Source organism: Pipistrellus kuhlii, unplaced genomic scaffold (assembly GCF_014108245.1).
Source record: "Pipistrellus kuhlii isolate mPipKuh1 unplaced genomic scaffold, mPipKuh1.p scaffold_m20_p_8, whole genome shotgun sequence".
Classification (NCBI taxonomy): domain Eukaryota; kingdom Metazoa; phylum Chordata; class Mammalia; order Chiroptera; family Vespertilionidae; genus Pipistrellus; species Pipistrellus kuhlii.
The window spans coordinates 23,836,744-23,856,367 of NW_023425584.1; the positions used below are offsets into that span (position 1 = coordinate 23,836,744).

General features: G+C 45.8%; 1 protein-coding gene and 1 long non-coding RNA gene across 9 annotated transcripts in view; one reads left to right on the plus strand and one right to left on the minus strand.

Moving 5' to 3' along the window:
• LOC123651809 overlaps positions 1-19,624 on the minus strand; it is a 39,599-nt gene that overhangs the window by 13,749 nt on the left and 6,226 nt on the right. For 2 of the 5 annotated variants that reach the window (XR_006740749.1, XR_006740750.1), the window contains exons 3-4: positions 19,263-19,437; positions 9,399-9,489 (exon numbers count right to left, since the gene is read on the minus strand). This is a non-coding gene — a long non-coding RNA (uncharacterized LOC123651809). Of the gene's footprint in view, positions 1-423; positions 2,682-3,635; positions 3,771-9,398; positions 9,490-15,158; positions 15,371-19,262; positions 19,438-19,624 lie in introns of those variants that run through there. The other 3 variants (XR_006740746.1, XR_006740747.1, XR_006740748.1) reach the window with 3 other exon arrangements.
• Positions 15,940-19,624, plus strand: part of FGF1 (fibroblast growth factor 1) — an 88,363-nt gene continuing 84,678 nt past the window's right edge. For 2 of the 4 annotated variants that reach the window (XM_045577015.1, XM_036423933.2), the window contains exon 1: positions 15,949-16,342. The gene's annotated coding sequence lies outside the window, so the exon portion shown is untranslated. Of the gene's footprint in view, positions 16,343-19,624 lie in introns of all 4 variants that reach the window. The other 2 variants (XM_045577018.1, XM_045577014.1) reach the window with 2 other exon arrangements.

Genomic DNA, 19,624 nt, shown 5'->3' on the forward strand with positions numbered 1-19,624 from the left:
GGATCTTTGATCAGACTTGCCTGTCGGGCTGGCTGCTTCTCAGGAGGACCGGATGGATTCGTTTGGAATTTATGATACAGCTGAAGTCCATTCAAACCAATGGGACCCTTATTCCCCAGTCCTCAAGAGACAAGTGGAATCATGGGCCAGTCTCAAACTTAAGCTCTTGCCCTGATTGCTCATCTCCAGTGGGTATCACTGGGAATGGGGTCCTCAAACTTTTTAAAGTGGGGGCCAGATCACGGTCCCTCAGAGAGCTGGAGGGCCGGACTATATGAACTACTAATTCCTACTGTAACACCTCAGCTGCGCTCACTGCCCAAAAAACCTGGCGGGCCGGATCAGACTCCTCTGCGGGCTGCATGTGGCCCGCGGGCCGTAGTTTGAAGATGCCTGGCTTACACCATTGCTCTCATTCATTCATTCATTCATTCATTCAACAAACATTTACCAAATGCCTGCAATACTAACTCACATTGTCTGAGTGATTGCCCTGGGCCAGATTCCTTTTGCAATACTCACCAAATGGCATGAGTGATAGACTCTGTCTTCCACATGAGGAAACCGAGGATCAAAGAGGCAAAGCAGCCTGCCTAGAGTCAATGAGAGGTGGCACAGCCTGCCAGGTGGTCCATCCTGTCCATGTGCCAGGATGAGCGGAGGCACTGCCCTCTTTCTGCCTTTCAATTGATTAATCTCATCTACTCTCTACACACAGACCTTTATTCTCTCCATGGGGTCCACCCCTCAGCCTATCAACCCTGCCTCCTCGGGCACTGGCCCTTCTTCCTATGTATTCATCCTCGAAGGTAGAATCATCCCTGCTGTCCCCTGGCTCCTGTATGGTCACCACTCTCCTGCTCTTCCTTATACCCTCTGGTTCCTCCAGTGGTCAGCCTCTTGAAGCTTGAGGTTCCTCACAGACCTTTGACACTTAGGCCCCATGACATTGCTCCCACAGTCACGTCTTCACTGTAGGATCTCACTGCACTGACGATGCCCTTCATCCCAACATGATATCCCATCATAGGTTGACATTTTGCATTTCTCTTTGTCAGCATCCCCTATTAAGACAGTCTCATGAAGCAGGGCCTCTGGTGCCCAGCACAGTGCATGGCATATTGTGGGTACTCAATAAAGGTTTGCCAAACTGACTGGAACAAACTCACAAGCCTCATATACCAAGGCATGGGCAGTAAAAAAATAAAAATAAATAAAAAAGAAGCAAATCTGTTATTTTAACACAAGAAGGTAAATGCAACCTCATGAATATCACTCATGCTTAGAAGAGGGAAAGCATGACTGAAATGTGGTAACTGAATTACATAGGAATGGAAATAACATGTAGGTTAAATGCATGGCTCAGGAATCTGCCCACCTGGGCTTGAGTCCTGGCTCCCCCTTATTAATAACTGTGATCTTGAGCCTTAGTTCTGTTATCTCCAGCATGCAAGTAACTAACTTACAGGGTAGTGTGCATCCTCCATGTGAAGTGTTTAAAACAGTGTTAATGTTCAGTAAATGTTATATTTATTTTCTGTTCATAATAAATGGATTTGATAGAGAAGAGTGAGAAACAAACTAAGAAGAAACCATAGTAATAGTGTTTTGAGAGTGTGGTACCAACCCCCTGGTCATGTAAAAAATGCAGGTCAGAAGTGATCAACCCGAGGCCCATGTTTAAAAATTTTAAATTAGCTGCTATAAATAAAAATGAAGAAACTTCAAATTAAAAAGAAAGAACCCCAGAGTTCCGACTTCTCTCGAGAAACTGGAAGATTTGGCAGCTCTGGGCTTCTATTTCTCCATGATAACAACTGTCTGAATTTCCGAGGTAACTACCCACTTTAAAGGGGACACACGCTCTCCAACTCACTGCAGCCACTCCACACGACTGCTTCCTAACTGGTCTGCTTCTCACTAGTAGGAGTTTGAGTGTGTGACCCCTGCCATAGAAAATGCCTTTACAATACTGGTATAATGTATTCTTATATTCTCTGCTCAAAAACCTACTGTATCTCCCTAGTACTTCTATCATCAAACTCAAACTTTAATTGTCACCTCCTCAGTCTGGGGATCCATCCAGCCTCCCTTCCCATGACTACCCATTACACCTCCCACCCCCAACAGACTGCTCCCTCCTCAGACTAGCACAGCACCGGGGACAGGAGCAACAATTACTCAAGTGTGGTGGAGTGTTCTCAGTCTTTCCCCTGAACAGAAATCTGTCCTTTCCCACTCAGTTCTGCCTTTCCCCCCTGCTGTTTGGCATCCTTGCTTTTGCTGGATCTATCACTAGACTTTTGTGAATGAGGTAGTGGGGGGATGGGATAAGAGATGGGAGGTTAGGGGAAAGGATGAGGAAACTAGGGGCAACTAGGGTCGGTTGCTGAGCGGAAGGGAGGCAGGGAGGGCCTGGAGCAGTTGGGTGAGAGACGGGAAGAGCAAGGACAGGAAGGGGAAGTTGCAGCCTGTATGCTTCCACTGCAGTCAGAACCATATCATTCAGGCCTCTTGGTCTTTGTCCCCCTGGGGCAATGCCTCCTTCTGCAGGAGATTGGAGACTCAAGAGGGCTGACACCTTACTGAGCGCTCCTCTCTGTCGCTCAGGGCTCAGGGACTGCACAGGGTCATGCAGAGTGACTGACCTCAGTGTCCTCAGGTGTTCTCAGGTAAGTGACCTGAATAAGATGTTGGGCATTAAGAATGTGGGCTCTTAGATTTCACCTCTTGGCAGAAGTGTGATGAGATTAGATAGCAGTGTGGTTTTGTGTCCTGGACCAGTGGTCGGCAAACTCATTATTTCAAACAGTACAAGGATTGAAATTTTTTTGAGAGCCAAATTTTTTTTAAACTTAAACTTCTTCTAACACTACTTCTTCAAAATAGACTCACCCAGGCCATGGTATTTTGTGGAAGAGCCACACTCAAGGGTCCAAAGAGCCGCGGTTTGCCAAACACGGTCCTGGGCCATTGACCAGGAAAATGCTCTAGACCAGTGTTTCCCAAACTTTTGACATATGTGTACCCCTTCTATAATTTTCGTAACGCTGAGTACCCCTCGTACTCATGAGAATGTAGAATTAGGCGCAGCTAAGCACGGTGCAGTGCATATCCCCACCAAACTCCGATGCAACGCATACCCCCACCAAACTCTTCCCGTACCCCTGGGGGTATGCGTACCACACTTTGGGAAACACTGCTAGACCAAACAGCAGTGGTTCTCAAGCTTGAGCTTGTGTCACCGTCACCCAAAGAGGAGGGCAAGGAGGTGACACTTGTTAAACTAGGGGTCACTGGGATCCACCCCAGAGGTCCTGATGCAGCTGGTCTGGGACAGACAGGTCCAAGAACTTGCTTTTCTAACAACTTCCCAGGAGTTGCTGCGGGTGATGAATGGGGGTCACACTTTCAGAACCCCCATTCTAGAGTCCAAGGCTGAGGTCTAACTGCAAAGCCACATCACTCAGCCACTTTAAATGGGGGGAGGGGAGAGTAACAATCTCCTCCAAGCCACCCTTGGCTATCACTCATCTTTCAGTGCTTTACTGGACCATAGATGCCCAAGATGTAATGGAGAATGCCCCCTTGTGGTTAGAATGCAAAATTACCTGAACTGTAATACACTTGCTTACCGTTAGCAAGGTTTGCAGAAGTAATTTAATTGTATCCGCCTGACAGAAGATCCAAGGAAACTTGAGATGTCATCATTCACCAGGTTTGGTCCACATGCAGGCAAGGGGCCAAGGGGCCATTCAGGTCAAAGGTGCCTAGGGACAGCAGACATGATTTATTCTCATGCGTTGGGGAACTGGACTTTATAGGGTGAGACATCTTTTAGAAAAATAATCCAAGCTGAATTATTCAGTAAATCCCCTGTTGGAGACTACATCTTTGTAACAAGCTACAACTGAGCAATTTCAAAACCCTCAGGTGACAAGAAGAAACCTTGAATGACTTCAAACCATATCTCCCCCCCGCCCACCACCACCATCCTGACATTAGAAAGCTGGCATTAACTGCGCTCTAGTACAAAAGCACCCTCACACCCAATTTTGTTGCCCATAGATTTGGAGCAAACCTATCGATACAACTTCTCAGCTTCTGGCGGGTGTTACAGTAATGTCATACGGTTTGCTGCCACCTACTGCTCGGACTTGGAATGTGCAGGAGTTTGTATCGATAGCTAGGAAACAGCCAGCTAAGCAGGCCTCTCTAACTTGAGTGCCTCAGAATTATCTGGAGGCTTGATAAACCACAGATTTCTGAGCTCCACCCTTAGAGGCTCTGATTCAGCAGGACTGGGGTGGGGCCTGAGAATTTGCTTTTCTAACAATGTCCTGGGTGATGCTGATGCTGCTACTGAGGTGCTCCACTTCAAATAGCACATGTAGGCCAGTGCAGGCACCTGTACGCTATAGGATGTTCAACAGCGTCTCTGGCCTCTGCCCACTACGTGCCAGTAGCAAATGTCTCCCCCCAGGTTTGGACAAGCAAACATGTCTCAGAAATCACCAGATGGCCCTGGAAAACAAAACTGCCCCCGGCCAAGAACCGCTGCTCTTAAAGATGGGCAGACTTCCCTCTCACGTTGAGTGGGCTGAAGGCTTCCTTGAGCATCGCCTTAAGTATATCATGCTACTGCCATACGGTAATCTCCTGGCTCACTGGGTTTAAATAATAACAGGAAAACTCATTTAGGTTTGTTCAAAACTTACTACATGCCAGGTACCCTATTAATGCTTTTTAATTACTTTCATTCTCACAATCACTCTTTTGCTGATGAGGAAACGGAGACTTTGACAGGTGAAATCACTTGTCCACAGTCATGGTTAAAACCTGTTGGATCTGGGTGGGGCAAGAGGATTGCAGGACTGTCTGGACCTGTGCAGTCCAACAAAAATATAAAGCAAGCCACCAATAGGAGCCATGTGTGTAATTTTACATTATCTAGCAGTTACATTATAAAAAAAAAAAAGCAAAAAATAGAAAAGAACTTACATTTTAGTATTTTACCCAACATTTATATTCAAACTGTTATCATTTTAACAAATAATCAGTATTTTAAAAATCGCTGATATACCAGCTGTCCACATGGCAGCTCTCTAATGGATTAGCTTGACCTTCAGTGACAAGCCCTGGCGAGCAGTTAGTGCTAATTCAGGTGGAAGGCAAGCTGCTGGGCTGGTGCTTTGGTGTTTGATGGATGAGGCTGGTGTGCTCCACGGTCTGCGGAACCTGCCTGAGCAGCCTGGGCGAAGGCCTGGCTGAGAGCAGGCGGCGGCTGCACTAGCTCTAAACGGGCACCTTCCCTTCTCCTTCCTCCCTCACTACATGCCGGTGTCTACAAACTCCTCATCCCTCCCAGACCTTGTAGCGGCAGGGGACAGAGATGCATGTCCTCATAGAGGGACCTCCCCTTACCCACAGACTGTGACCCCCGCCCAGAACCCTCGCTGTCACCCAGACCCTCTAACCTCTGTCACCAGATGTGTACTAGTATCCCACCTACCCGATGACACTGTCCCTTCCCCTGCCTCTTCTGGTGGCACATCAACCCACAGAAATCCTGCCATGAAACCCAAGCTTCTCTCCCTTCTAAAACCTCTGGATGTAGGCTGCTCACGTTTGGTTTCAGATGGTGACATTTAAGGGGTTGACCTGTGGTTTCCCTTTCCTGTCGTATCTGCTATGGGGTGGCATCAAGGTTCTCCTGATCCAGGGAGAGCAGCGGGGTGTGTTCTGGAAGACGGTGTGGGAGGCTGGCGTGAGTTCTGAAATATCTGGTAGAAATCAGAGGAAACCACCTGGGTCTGAAGGTTGCTTTGTGGGAAAAAAATATTTTGCATTTCTAATTGATGTTTACTTCTTGTAAAGTACCCAGATCTGAAGTGTAAAGCTTATGGTTCTTTATCAATATAAACACATCTGTTGCCAACACCCAGCTCAATATGCAGAATGTCTCTAGCACCTGGCATCCTCCTGTAGAAAGAGGTTTTTTTAAAAATTGCTGATATAATTTACTTTTTTTTTTTTTTTGCGCTCAGTCTTTGAAATCTGTATTTTACACTTACAGCATATCTCAGGCTCCAGTAGCCACGTTTCAGGTGCTCCAGAGCCACACACGCTCCGGGCTCCCCTCTGGATAGCGCAGGCCGAGACTCTGCCTCTGCCCAGCTGCCTTTAGAGTGGGAACAGCAGGTGCCAACTCTACGGCAGTGTCCTCCCCTTTCTGCCCACATGTCAGCCCTTTTATCAGACCCACATACCTACTCGTCTCCTCTGCAGCCTGTTCTTGGGATAGTTCTGCTTATTTTAAAATGAGGTCGACAGTTTTATCAGATTCATCAAACAGCAGACATCTCCTCTGGTGGCCAGACTGTGGACTATCATTTCATTTTAGTTCCGAGAGATTTCCCTGGGGCTATCTTCCCAGAGTCTGTGTATGTCCTTGCCCAGCAGAGATCACTCATCCCATCTGAGGCTCACCACTGAGACAAACATCTAATCCTCTCTGTGTCTTTCGGTTTACCTCCAACATGTACAAATGCTCATCCTCGTTCCAGGATTCTGCCTTTTCTTTACCCCCATGCCATTTTCTCCTTGTAGCTCCTCATGCTGCCCCTATGATGCGTTTCTGATTAGGAAACCAATGATCTCTAGAGAATTTTCAATAAATCCCTTCATCTTACCACATTTGCTCATTGAAGTTTTATTGGTATGGAAATCAAGGAAGACTTAGATACTAAGGTCAACTTACACCAATGAAAAGTAGAAATGAGAGCTACTCCTTATAAACTGCTTCTTAGCTATTCACATGCTCAGCACTTGGCACAGGTTATCTTACTCGTTTCTTCAAACAGTCCTATAAGGTAGGTGCTGTTATACCTGCCCGTTTTAAAGGCAAGATGAGGTGAGGCAGAACAGAGAGTTTACGTTAAGATGCCCAAGGTCTTCCAGCTAGCAACCGGCAGAGCTGGGAATGGCATCGAGGTCTGGTAATAGAGTTGATCTCCTAATCTCTCTGCTCCACTATCTGAAAGATAATTTGCACATGTTTTCAAGGATGTGGTTTCATAAATTATACACCTTCCCCAGGATAATACCATATGCTTTCTTTTAATGAGGAAGAAATATTTATGTATCCTTGGTATTCTAGGAGCTGCCTCTGAAGCAAGCTGTCTCCACTCTTAGGATGCCAGGCTCTTGCCTTGAACAGGGGCTGAACTCATGTCTACCAGGAGCCCCCACCAGCAAACCAGCAAGGTCACAGTAGAACCCAGACCAGGTCAACTGAGGGCAGAAGCCAGAGTGGGAGGGGGGTGTAGAATCGGAGAGTAAAGACAAGCCTCCAGGAGAGGAAAGGGAGAGAAGGTGGGAATGAGAGCCAGCCAGGGATCAGGGACGGGCTATGATTTTGCTTCGCATTGTTGTTCTGATGGAGGGAAAGCTGAGACAGTGGAAGACACAGGAGAGCTTGGGGAAGGGTTAGATGGAATCAGCAAGGGCCCTAAAGAGTCAGGACAGGAAGGCATTTGAAGCCCATGTGGGGGGAACATGTTTTCCAGGTTTAATGCTAATGCCTTATACCTGCTTCACTCTATCACCTCTTGCTGTCAGAGTTCCCACAGCCATGTGTTTATAGTCAGAAACATTTTCTCCCTACTAAGCATAACTTTGTACCCTTTTTCATTGAGGAAATACAAAACACATGATTCCAGAACACATATCGTGGGGCAGCCCTATATGCATTGTGGTGTGGTTTGATACGAGGGACACTAAGTCTGTTTCCACCTAATACAGCTCCCACCAGCCTGCTTCAGGCCCCTGGAATCACACATCATATAGATTACCTTCCTGAAACACTCTGTTAAATACAAACAGGTCAAAGCCGTTGAAAAGAGCTGCTGTGCTCGTAGCAGCATATTCACAATGGCCAAAAGGTGAAGCGCCCCAGTGTGCGCTGCTGGATGAGCGGAAGCATAGAAAGCAACATGGCCATGCAATGGCATGTTATTCAGCCTTAAAAAGGAAGGGAGTTCTGACACCTGCTACAACATGGACGGACCGCGAGGACATTGTGCTAAGTGAAATAAGCCAGACACAAAAATACAAATAGTGTCTGATTCTACCCACATGGGGTAGCTGGAGCAGTCAAACTGAGAGACAGAAAGTAGAATGGTGGTTGCCAAGGGCTGAGGGGAGGTGTGGGCTGAGAGGAGGAGTTATTGTCTAATGGGCACAGAGTCTCAGTTTTGCAAAATGAAAGAGTTCTGTGGATGGAGGGTGATGACGGTTGCACCGTGTGAATGTACCTAATGCCATTGAACTCTATACTTAAAATGGCTACAATGGTAAATTTTATGTTGTGTGTATCTTACCACGATTTAAAGAAAAACAATTAAAAAAAAAAAAAAGAAAAAGAACCTACGCCATTTAAAAGGGACCACTTGGTCACTTGTTCTCATCTAGGATTAGTTTGGCTCAGCTTTGCTTGTCTGTAAAGGAAGCTCAACTGAGAGCAGGGAATCGAGGAGCTGGGATCTGGAAGAGTGGGCGATAGAGACGACAGTCCTGAGGACAGTAATCCCCTGGGCTCTAGGCTGTGCTTTGAGAAAGGCCAGGTCCTAGGCTCCCATCTTAACCTAAAGGGGACCCCCTGCTGGCTTCTCAGTAGCAGGAGAAGAAGGTAAAGGAAGGAAATCCTCCCCCCCCCCGCCCCCCCCAGATGCTTTGGAAGCTGCTTGAGGAAGGAGGGGAGACGGCAGCCTCTGCCTACTTTACGCTTTGCCTAAGGGTTGCTGGACTAGAGCTCCCTCTCCACAGAGCAATAAGATTTCAAACTTATTACTAATTAGGCCCCATGACTCAGCAGCACTGGCTTGTTTAGAAAACCTTCTCCCAGTTTCTCTTTTCACAAGCTGGTGTAAGAGGGGCCCAAACCTTGTCTCAAAGTCAAGGGCAGGTGAGGATGGTGAAGCCACACCCACCACCAGCAGGGCTGGGGTGGAGGGCACTCTCAGCCTTGTGCTGACACTTCTTCCATCAGACCTTGGAAAAGAAATGTATTTTGGTTGGAGAAACGCAGCATTTTAAAGCTCTATCATTAATGAGGGAGACATAACTGTGATACTAGTGTGGAAATACTCAAGGAAGAACATCCAGCTTGAGTCCCAAGCTTAACAGATGCTATTTTTATCAAATGCTTTCTATTCTGTGACATGCTTTGCTTACTTGGTGGTTGTTTTTGTTTTTTTTTTTAGACAAGTCAGGAAAAGTTCACATTTGATTTCTCTTCTTTCTGGCTCCTCACCCCCCATTTGTGGGAGGGGTGGTGGTTTAGGCAGGGGTCCCTGTCCTTTCAACAGAGTGTAAGCCTCAGCCATCTGAGAACTCACGTTGGTGCCAAAGCATCCAGAAATGGGCTCTGCCTCCTTTGCAAATGACGACTCATCCGGTCCTGGCTTTGCCCCATCCCAGATGGCAGAGCTGAGGAGACAGGAAAAAATACATATTTCAGAGTCTTTACAGCATTGTTCCTCCCACCCCCCACTTCCTGTGAAGGAGGATTTCGTCTTGGCCAGCTAACTTCTGAAGCTTTTCCTGTGCAGAACGTAGGAAAACGTGGGAAGGGATTCTGAATTGTGCAGTGCCGTGGGTGGGATGGCTTGGTGGGTGCAAAAAAAAAAAAAAAAAAAAAAAAAGGTAGGACATTATCTACTAAAGCAAAATAGATCAGAAGGTGACAGAGCCAGGGATGGGTTGAACTTCAGGGAATTCAAGAGATAAATTAAAGGGGATAGGAGTAGCCGCTGAGCTATCACGAGGAGGATATGGGAGATTTTTTCAGAAATGCTGCTGGTGCTATGAATGGAATCCACCCTTCCCCTTGGCATCTTGGAAATTTCAGTAAAAACATAAATTGGTTTCAGTGCTATAATATTTTTTGTCTGAGGGACTGGATTTACTCTCTCATCCAAACTACTGAAGGCTAAAGTTCATGATGACGGAGAACCAACCTTCACCCTCTTCTCCCACCAACACAGACTGTAGCCAGATATTTCAAGCTGGTATCCGAGGGCCGGGTTTAGCAGCGGTCGCCAACTGGTGTTCTGCGGACCACTGTGGTCCGTGAGGTCTGAAAGGTTGGGGACAGCAGATAGATCTTATTTGGTTTATTGAGAGAAATTTTTTTTCAAAAGGCACCACTGAAAATTGGGATTTCACATTTTAAAAGCCTGAATTTTCTACTTCTCCTAAAAAAATTTGAAAAATCTGGCAACGTAAGACTCTCATTCTTTTAAGGCAAAAATAGGCTCGTGCTCTCTGGTTAACCCCGTACCCACCACCCACATAAGGTGTCCACTTGCACATACATCTGGCCTTCCTGCATTTGTATTTCCTGCCATCTGGTAATGGCAGGTAAGATAATTAGGGCTTGCTCTCCTGCTGAGGACAGTAAGAAAAGCTGGGGGGGGGGGGCGCGGGGGAATGAAAATCAGCTTGAAGGCCTCAAGAAGTTAAAAATATAATGAAAAACTTGCCAAACCAAGACCTGGGAAAAGATGGGCATTCAGGGAGGTGAGTCCAACAACTGGGGATTCTTTTCCCTTTAGTACATTTACTGGTTCTGGAAGGACCACTAAGAAACTAAACATTGATCAGCTGCCTCCTGCACACCTCCTACTGGGGATGAGTCCCCAACCAAGGTACATGCCCTTGACTGTAATCCAACCTGGGACCTTTCAGTCCACAGGCTGATTCTCTAGCCACTGAGCCAAACCGGTTAGGGCTGTTCAGGATTGTTTTCCAGAAATAAATACTACAGGGTGTTCTTTAAGCAGAAGGAAAATTATTTAAGATGATAGGGTATAGATTCAGGAAGAAAGGAAGAGCAATGCAAAAGTTGGTTAATTCAAAAGCATTAGCCTGTAAAAAAACAACATAACCATGTCCACCCAGGGTTAAAAAGTATATAAATATACACAAGTACATATAAGTCAGAAGCGGGGGGGATACATGAAATTAAAATGTTCTAAGGTCCTTGTATTACTACAAAAGAAGATAAATATACCAATTGGCATTAAATTTTGATAAATCAAAGGTACAGCCAAAACCGGTTTGGCTCAATGGATAGAGCGTCGGCTTGGGGACTGAAGGGTCCCGGATTCGATTCCGGTCAGGGGCATGTACCTTGGTTGCGGGCATATCCCCAGTGGGGGGTGTGCAAGAGGCAGCTGATTGATGACTCTCTCTCATCGATGTTTCTATAATAACTCTCTATCTCTCTCCCTCTCTGTACAAAATCAATAAAATATATATATATATATTTTTTAAAAAGGTACATATTTTGATATCTAGGATAACCTTTAAAAGAATAGAAAAAAAAAAAGATACAACTTCTAAGATTATAGAGGGGAAACTAGAATATCCAGCTATTCCAAAAGTAGGCAGGAAAGTAGAACAAAAAGAACACAGGGCATGAGAGATAAATGAAAACATTTAATAAGTTGGTAGATTTAAATCCAAATATATCAGTAATTACATTAAATGTAAGTTAACAAAATACTTCAATTAAAAGTCAAAAAGTTGAACTGAGTAAAAGAATCTATATACTCTTTTATAAGAAACATCTACAGTTTTAAAAATGTTGGAAGTAAATAAATGGTGGGAAATATATTAATAGTACATCTTAATATCAAAGTAGATTTTAAGGCAAAAAGCATTACTGCAGTTAACAAGAGATACATAATGATAAAAAGTTCAATTGTACATACCTTATAAGGCTGCTTTAGAAATCTGAAGCTAAGATCTACAAAAACCATAAGCAGAAGTGGCCAGACAACTGAATAAGGATGTAGATTATGAGAACAAGATTAGCAAACTTGACCTCCTGGACATATATAGAATATTGCACCCAACAATCACAGAATTCACCTTCTTCCAAATATTTATCACTCCCCACTTTCCAATCAAACAAGAGGATTGAAATTCTCCACCCCAATGAATGCTAGGTGTGGCCATCAAACTTATTTTGGCCAATGAAATGTGAGTACAGGTAACCTCCAGGTGCTGGTGTGTTAGTAAACATATCTCCCCTTTCCCTCAGTCTGGGTCCTTGATTGAGAATGACATGGAGCAGAGCTTGCCAGCCAGCCTGTCAATGGACATGTTAATGTCAATGAGTGAGCGATAAACCTTTGTTATTTTAACTCACTGTCATTTGGGGATTATTTATAACCACAGTATAACCCTGTCTATATTGGTACAAAAGGAGAAGGGCTTTTTTCCAGCCACAGAGGTGACCCTGTGAAAGAGTGAAGAGTTCTGGTGAGTTCACTGTGGCTTATGCTTCAGGGAGGTGAGGTGGAAATTGGACTGGGGGAGTGAGAGCAGCTCCCACGAAAAGCCTGTGAAGACTGGCTAGAGGCAAGTTTGGACTTAATAATAAGACATCAATATTGTGCTGAAAGCTCAAGGATTTCTTTCTTTTTTTTTAATATATATATTTTATTGATTTTTTACAGAGAGGAAGAGAGAGGTCAGAGAGTTAGAAACATCTATGAGAGAATAATCGATCAGCTGCCTCTTGCACATCCCCTACCGGGGATGTGCCCGCAACCAATGTACATGCCCTTGACCAGAATCGAACCTGGGACCTTTCAGTCCACAGGCCGATGCTCTATCCACTGAGCCAAACCGGTTTTGGCAAGTTCAAGGATTTCTAAAAGTGGTGATGGATGAATATTGGTAGTAATGGAGAGGATGAGCTGGGAAGAATCTAATCAGGTGAAAGGAAGAAGTTGGGTAGAAAGCTATTCTTAATGAACATGTTATAGGGTTTTCTTCTGCCCCCTAGAGGAAGCTGTTCTTAAGAATTTGGTGAGAATTTCTTCAGGAACTGCATGCATGTATTATACATGCAAACACACACATAAGCCAGTTTTACAAACATAGATCAGATCAATTAAATTATATATGTTATTCTGAAATTTTTCCAGTTAATAGTACTTCGTGGTTATTTTCATCAGCATCTCAAAAAGATTTGCCTCTTTCCTTTTTATTGGCTGTTTAGTATGTCATTGTGTAGCTGTACCATAATTAAGTAACCATTCCCTGTTAACAGACATTTAGGCTATTTTCACTAGTATAAGCAATATTTCAGTGACCATTTTGTAAATGATACTAATACATTTTAATGTATTCTTTCTACAGACAATAAAACCAGTTTTGCTCCTATTCTAATGGTGTAAATTTTAGGCTGGTGACAGAGACACAACTAAGACAGGCCATTTGAAGCCACGATTTTAGTTAGGAGGTGCCTCATATGGCTGGATTATGCCTAGAATAGTATCTTAAACACAGCGGGCACTGAATAAGGATTTGTTGAATGAATGAATGAATGAATGAACAAATGAATCCATATCCACTGTATACACTTGTTGGGCCTGCCCTGCCCTCATCTGTAACAGGGTTTCTCAACCTAACTCTACTGACTTTTAGGGCTGGACAATTCTTCTCTGTGGGGCTGTCTTGTATGCTGTAGAATGTTTAGCAGCATTCTGGCCCTGACCCAGTAGGCGCCACTGGTACAATCCCAGTTACAGCAACAAGAATGTCTCCAGAAACTTCCAAGGGTCCCCTGAGGAAACGTTGCTCCTGGTTGAGAACCACTGATTTATAATATGGGTTTTATTTGTCTAAGGGCAAAGGCCCTTTCTAAAAACAACCGACAAAGTTTGATCCCATTTCTACCCAATCCTCCCATATTAATATGACCTCTCTTCATGGATTTTCACAGAGATTTCTGGATATCTTATTCTTGGTCCAGATTTCACTTCTCTGGGGCAACCTGGTACGTCCTCCATGAGTTAGGTCAACCCTATTGTACACTCTAAATCCCCATTATGCATTCTCTAATTACCAAACACTCCTCCTTGGAAGTACTTATCAAAGTGAATTCTTACATTTATTGCAGTAATTATTAAATTATTCTGTGTCCCCCACTCAACTTCCTAGAATTTGGTATGCTACCTATCATTTTTTTTGTTCACCATCTTTATATCTAGTGCCTGACACATATTAGGTGTGTGTTGGATGGATGAATGGACGGATGGATGGCACCCTATAATTAATCAGCACTAGGGTATAGCAATATTTTCCCACTTTTGCTCCCTTTTAAAAGAATTTTGAAAAACAATGTTACCTATACCAACATTTTCAAGTTGATATGTTAAACGTTCATCATTAAGTCCATATATATTTAAGATAACTTCCAGCATAGTGTAATATTGGCATTTAGAAATTAAACTATGACATCATTCTCTATATGTACCTATTAATTTATTATCTTTTCCAATATTTTCTATCATTTGCTTTCACAAAATGTTCCTCAAGTTCAAGGGATGGAAGAAACAAGGTTGTTAAATTTAAAAAATCCTTAAATAATTACTAAGGGGAGCTGAATTAAGATATTTAAAGGAAGCTTCTAGTTTGGGGGCCTGTACCTGAAGATTTTTACATTTGATGCAATGGCAACTTGGCAAGATCTGTGAAGGGTGTGAACCCAGACACATTCGCAGACAAGCCAGTGGGAGGGAAGAGTCCCTATAGAAATTGAGAACCTGGACAGTGATCTCTAAAACGAATCTTTGGTGCACCCCTTGGAAAGTCTTCAAAACCATCATCCTGGGGGTAAAGCAGCCTAGTGGCCTGCAGAGGGCAGTGTTGGATAAGCCGTTGGGCTCCATTCAGGCTCACTCTCAGGTTAGCAGAGAGAAAGGGCAACTGGCTTTGAATGCAGTAGGGAGCCCAGACTGGGCGGCCCAGCCCTGTCCTCTCCACTGTGTGTTGTTTGCACAGTGAATTATTCACAGAAAACTGGGAGAAGGAGCCAGAGACTCTCCATTCTGTACCTAGAATTACAGCCTGGGACTATAAACAAATGAAAACCTCACTCACTCTTCCTCCCCTTTGAGAATTGAGTTTGGGGGGAAATATTGAGGATTGAAGTCATGGGACTGAGTCAACCGTGAGGTTTTTGCTTTTCCTCTAATGAAAGGAGAGTAACAGTGACATCTCAATAATGTGTTGCTTCAGGAGACAGTGAGCCAAGGGCGGAAAGCATCTGCCCTGGAGTCAGACAGAGGGAAGCTCACCTTTGGAGCCAGCCTCTGCCTTCCTGATGTCAATCAGAACAAGACAGCCTTCGTGGGCTGTGGTCAGGATGAGGGACACAATGCAGGAAAGGTGGGCAGCATGTGACGGACATGTAGCAGGATCTCAGGAAGTCAAGGTGATGATGGCGAAGAGCATGACACCCCATGGGCATTTTTCCAGGCAGGAGTGTCTCCAAACTTTCCACTCAAATCTGAAGAAGGATCCGAATCAGGCTATTCAATAAATGTCTTTGGTTTTACAAGCCTTTGAGCTAGAAGCAGAAACAGCTGGAGGAGGAACTGCAGAGTCGAGGGATTCAATGTTGGAGCCTAGCTCCTCAATACTGTGCTCCCAGAGCCAGGCCCCACCCCGATCTTGGTAAGGAGTCTGTGTCTAAAACAGCATGTCCGTGACGACCCTATGTATGTGGACTAGATGATGTGTCACCAGCCTCCAACATAAAAGCAATTGCTTTGTTCACTGCACTTATCCTCTGTGAAAACTCCAAGAGTGGGGGTAAACTAGTGGAAATAAAGTTAGTCATTTGGATGAATTTGCTTGGATATATTCAAAGTAAGGCTCCGGGGGAGACAACCGCCCCCCCCCCCTCCCACTGCCTTATGTGGGGAAAGGTACCAGGGACTAGTTCCGAGAGGCATGGAGACAACTTGGACGAGATAACTGTCCTTTCACCTGGCAGCTGGCCAGCCCCCAAATAGCTCTCGTGTCCAGGCCAAAAATAAGATCACATGGGAGGGGGAGAAATAAACACGCAAGTGCGTGTCCTTGGGCTTCCTGTGGGTGCACCGGGATTGGCCGCACCAACAGGCACCCCAGGAGGGAGGCTTGGGGACCCCTCTGCCGCCTCCTCTTCAGGCTCCAAGACCGGGAAAACAACCTGTGCCAGGGAGGGTGTGGTGTGTGGTTGGCACCCAGCCCATCTCTCGGGGCTCCCTTGAGCTCCATTCGCATCAGAGGAGCAGGGGGGAGAAGACGAGCAGGTCAACAGCCTGGGATCCTCCTTTTGTTGAAGGACACTCCCTGCTGATGGCGACTGGAAACTCCCCTCCTGCTGAAGCGGCCGGCCTGGCCTGGTCCTGGTAGGACAGGGTGGACGCTGTGTAGACTGTTGCAGCTGCCGTGGCCCCAGAGAGAAAGTGCCTCCCCGAGCCAAAGCACAGAGGTGAGTACATCCATTCCTCCAAGGGGCTCAGACTGCCCTGGACTCTGCCTGGCTTCAGGCTTGCCTCTGCATGAATGCTCTCCCCCCCACCCCCTTCGCCCTCTCCTCCCTGATCTGAGTCTCTGCGGCAGGCTTGAGTCCGTGATGGATGCTGGAGTAAATATCCCTGTGCTCCCTGCTTGCATTCGGAGGCCCATTGGCTCCCGGAAAGAATGGGGTAGGTCTAGTTCTTAGCGGGGAAAGCAGGAAGCGATTCCTGCCGAGTGAATTATCTTTGCTGAGACCCACGAAGACGTTTCGCAGGAAATCGTTAGACAAATCCTATTGCAGTAGAGTTAATGCTTCGTTTTTAAAAGCCCTGCGTGAAGTAGGAGATGAAAGGATGCCAGCTGATTCTTGGTAATTGGGCAAAAGGGGAAAACACGGAAATGGGATATGGGGAGCTTCCTTTCCCCTCAGCTCCTTCTCCATCTCTTCCTGGCTTCTCAGGGCCCTGCAAAATGTACCTAACAGATCTAAGGGATGCTTTCTTGTTTGAGAATGAGAGGAACAAAATCAAAGGTTCGGGGAGAATTATTTTGCAAGCAGAGTCAAAGCACAAAGCAGAGAAAGATATTTTGCAGAGTCTTGGTTTCTCCTTCTAACATCTGCATACTCCCAAACACGTGACATGCATGTACCTGTGCACATTTAGGAACATGTATAAAGGTCTCCATCACTCGTACACAGGTACCATTATTCCTGGTCACACACCGCCCCTCAGCTATGGACTACAAATACCTATGCTAGGGATAGGCCAACACAATGCCGGTGGGAACAAGACAACTACCCGAATAAGTCAGGATTCTTTTAGTAACAATGGTCTGAAACCTAGTCTGTGGAGGATGAAGACAAAACAAAAAGCAAACGTTCCCCCTTGTGTAATGGAAACTCCCAGGGCTTTGGTGTGCAGACAGTGGCATCTCGAATCCATCTTTCCCTATTTTTTGGCTTTGCTTCCCTGTGTTCTATTCTCTTCTCAGGAAGACTTATCTATCATGGTGGCGAGATGGCTGGCAGCCAAGTTCCAGGCTGACACTCTGCTGGCACAGCCACCCTACAGCAGTTCTAGCTACCGTCTCAGTGGCACGTTTCATTGCCCCTGGTGGGTCCTGTGCCCATCCCTCCCTGGGGCTGTAATCATCCCTGTCCAAAACCACATGGACTGAAGGCCATGAAGGGCTGGGTCCCCATAGTTGCCCAAGGTGCTGGTCCCAGAGAAGGGGGCAGGACAGCCAAGGCTGTCTCTCCGCTGCTCTGCGCCATAGTCTCCATCAAGAGTCATAGTTCTTCCAGCACAACTCCTCCTTTTCTCTTATAGCCCGCCCACAATTATTAGTGACAGAGGTTGCAAAACAGGTGAGTAGAAGGACCCATAGCATGGCATTTTTAGAGACCCCCTGGCAGTGTGAAATGACTCTGGCCCAGTGCCCAGATCAAGTCACCATGTCCAGACCCACTGGACACCCTGTGCTCCCGCAGGTCTCCCCTCCCAACTCCTGTCTCCCTCTGTTCTGCTGCTGTGAACCCATCTTGCCTTTCAAAGGAAGGGGTGCTGCCTCCCTGAGGCCTCATCTGGCCTGTCTGCCTTTTCTGCTGTTTCCCTCTCTGAGCATGATGGCACTGACTCTCAGGATTATCTGTGCACATGTTCTTTAAGAACCTCATGCACCTAAGTTTCTCTTGCAGCTTGACTTTTACATTTCTGGGGAGGGAAGTCAGATTTCGTCCCCAGTCTTCTCTGTGGTGTTTTACACATAGTAGGTGCCTGATTAAGTGCTACCAATTAGTTGAGTAACAGAAAACCAGCCTTACTGAACAGCTTAGAGAGAATGGCTAGATTTCTTGAGGTCCTTAATTCTGATTTTAAAAGTAATATAATAATTATAGCAAACATTGAATTCTGAAGGTATGCTGGAGTCCCTATAGGCATTGTGTCAGATAATCCTCATAATGAACCTGAGGCACAATTACTGCTATTTTTTTCCCCATTTACTGCGTGGGAAGACTGGGTCTAAGAGAACAGACTTGTTCTAGAATCTAGGGGTCCTCAAACTTTTTAAAGTGGGGGCCAGATCACGGTCCCTCAGAGAGCTGGAGGGCCGGATTATATGAACTACTAATTCCTACTGTAACACCTCGGCTGCACTCACTGCCCAAAAAACCTGGCGGGCCGGATCAGACTCCTCTGCGGGCCGCATGTGGCCCGAGGGCCGTAGTTTGAAGACGCCTGTTAATAGCTAGTAATTGGTGACATGGGAGTTAGAGCCCAGGCATGCCTGCCATCTCATTTCCTGTTAAATTCATCGTTTACGTGTTTATGAGTGGAGCTTTCTGGTGCCTGATTTTAAAGAGAAAGAGGCACAAGTGATTGGTCAGGAAGCATGAGGAAGCTCAGATATTTTAGATCCCCCTTCTGCCCCCTGTGCTCCCAGTGTCTCTACAAGGGGTCCATATTAGATTGTACCCAATGGTGCAGGGTCACACCCTACCCCAGAGCCAACAACAAGGTCAAGAGCACAGTGACAGCACAAAAGGAGGTGCCTCGGGGTTCTATAGAGAGCAAGGTGCTTTTTAATTAGATGAGGGTAGATTAGTCTTTGGGAAACAGTAACTGGAGCACGGGCCCCTCCAGCTGCCCATCATTAGGCATGACCCTGACCTGACCTTTCTCTTGCCTCCAGACCAGGGAGACCAGGCAGGAGGCCTTCCTCAGAGGTACCCTGCAGGATTCTGAAAGCAACCAAATTCTGATCTCAAAGAAAGCCACACTCTTGAGAAAATGGTCACTGTTTTTTATACTATCAGTGCCTCTACACCCAGACACTGGCCTCAAGGCTGGTGCAGGCGTCAGTGGTGCTAGAGGTATCTGCATACTAACCTGTGGGTGAGCCTCTTCTCAAGAGCAGATCCTATATGTCTGATGTCGGGAGTCCTCACAATATCCCGTGAGAGCTGGTGCACAAAACTGAGTCATATCCAGATCACACAGGAGCAGAGAAGGGCCCGGACTGGGGACAGAGGAGCTCTGAGTCATTAGGATCCAAGCCTGCTTGCTTCTCTGGGGGTTATAACAGAAAAAAAGTGAAAACCAAAAGTAAGAACAATTCTTTGGATAAATCTTTTAAGAGCAAAACCACTGATAAACCCAAGAGAAATGAAAACATCTCCACACTAAAACTTGCACATAATGTTCATAGAAGCGCTGTGCATGACAGCCAGAGGAAAGGTGCCAAGTGTCCA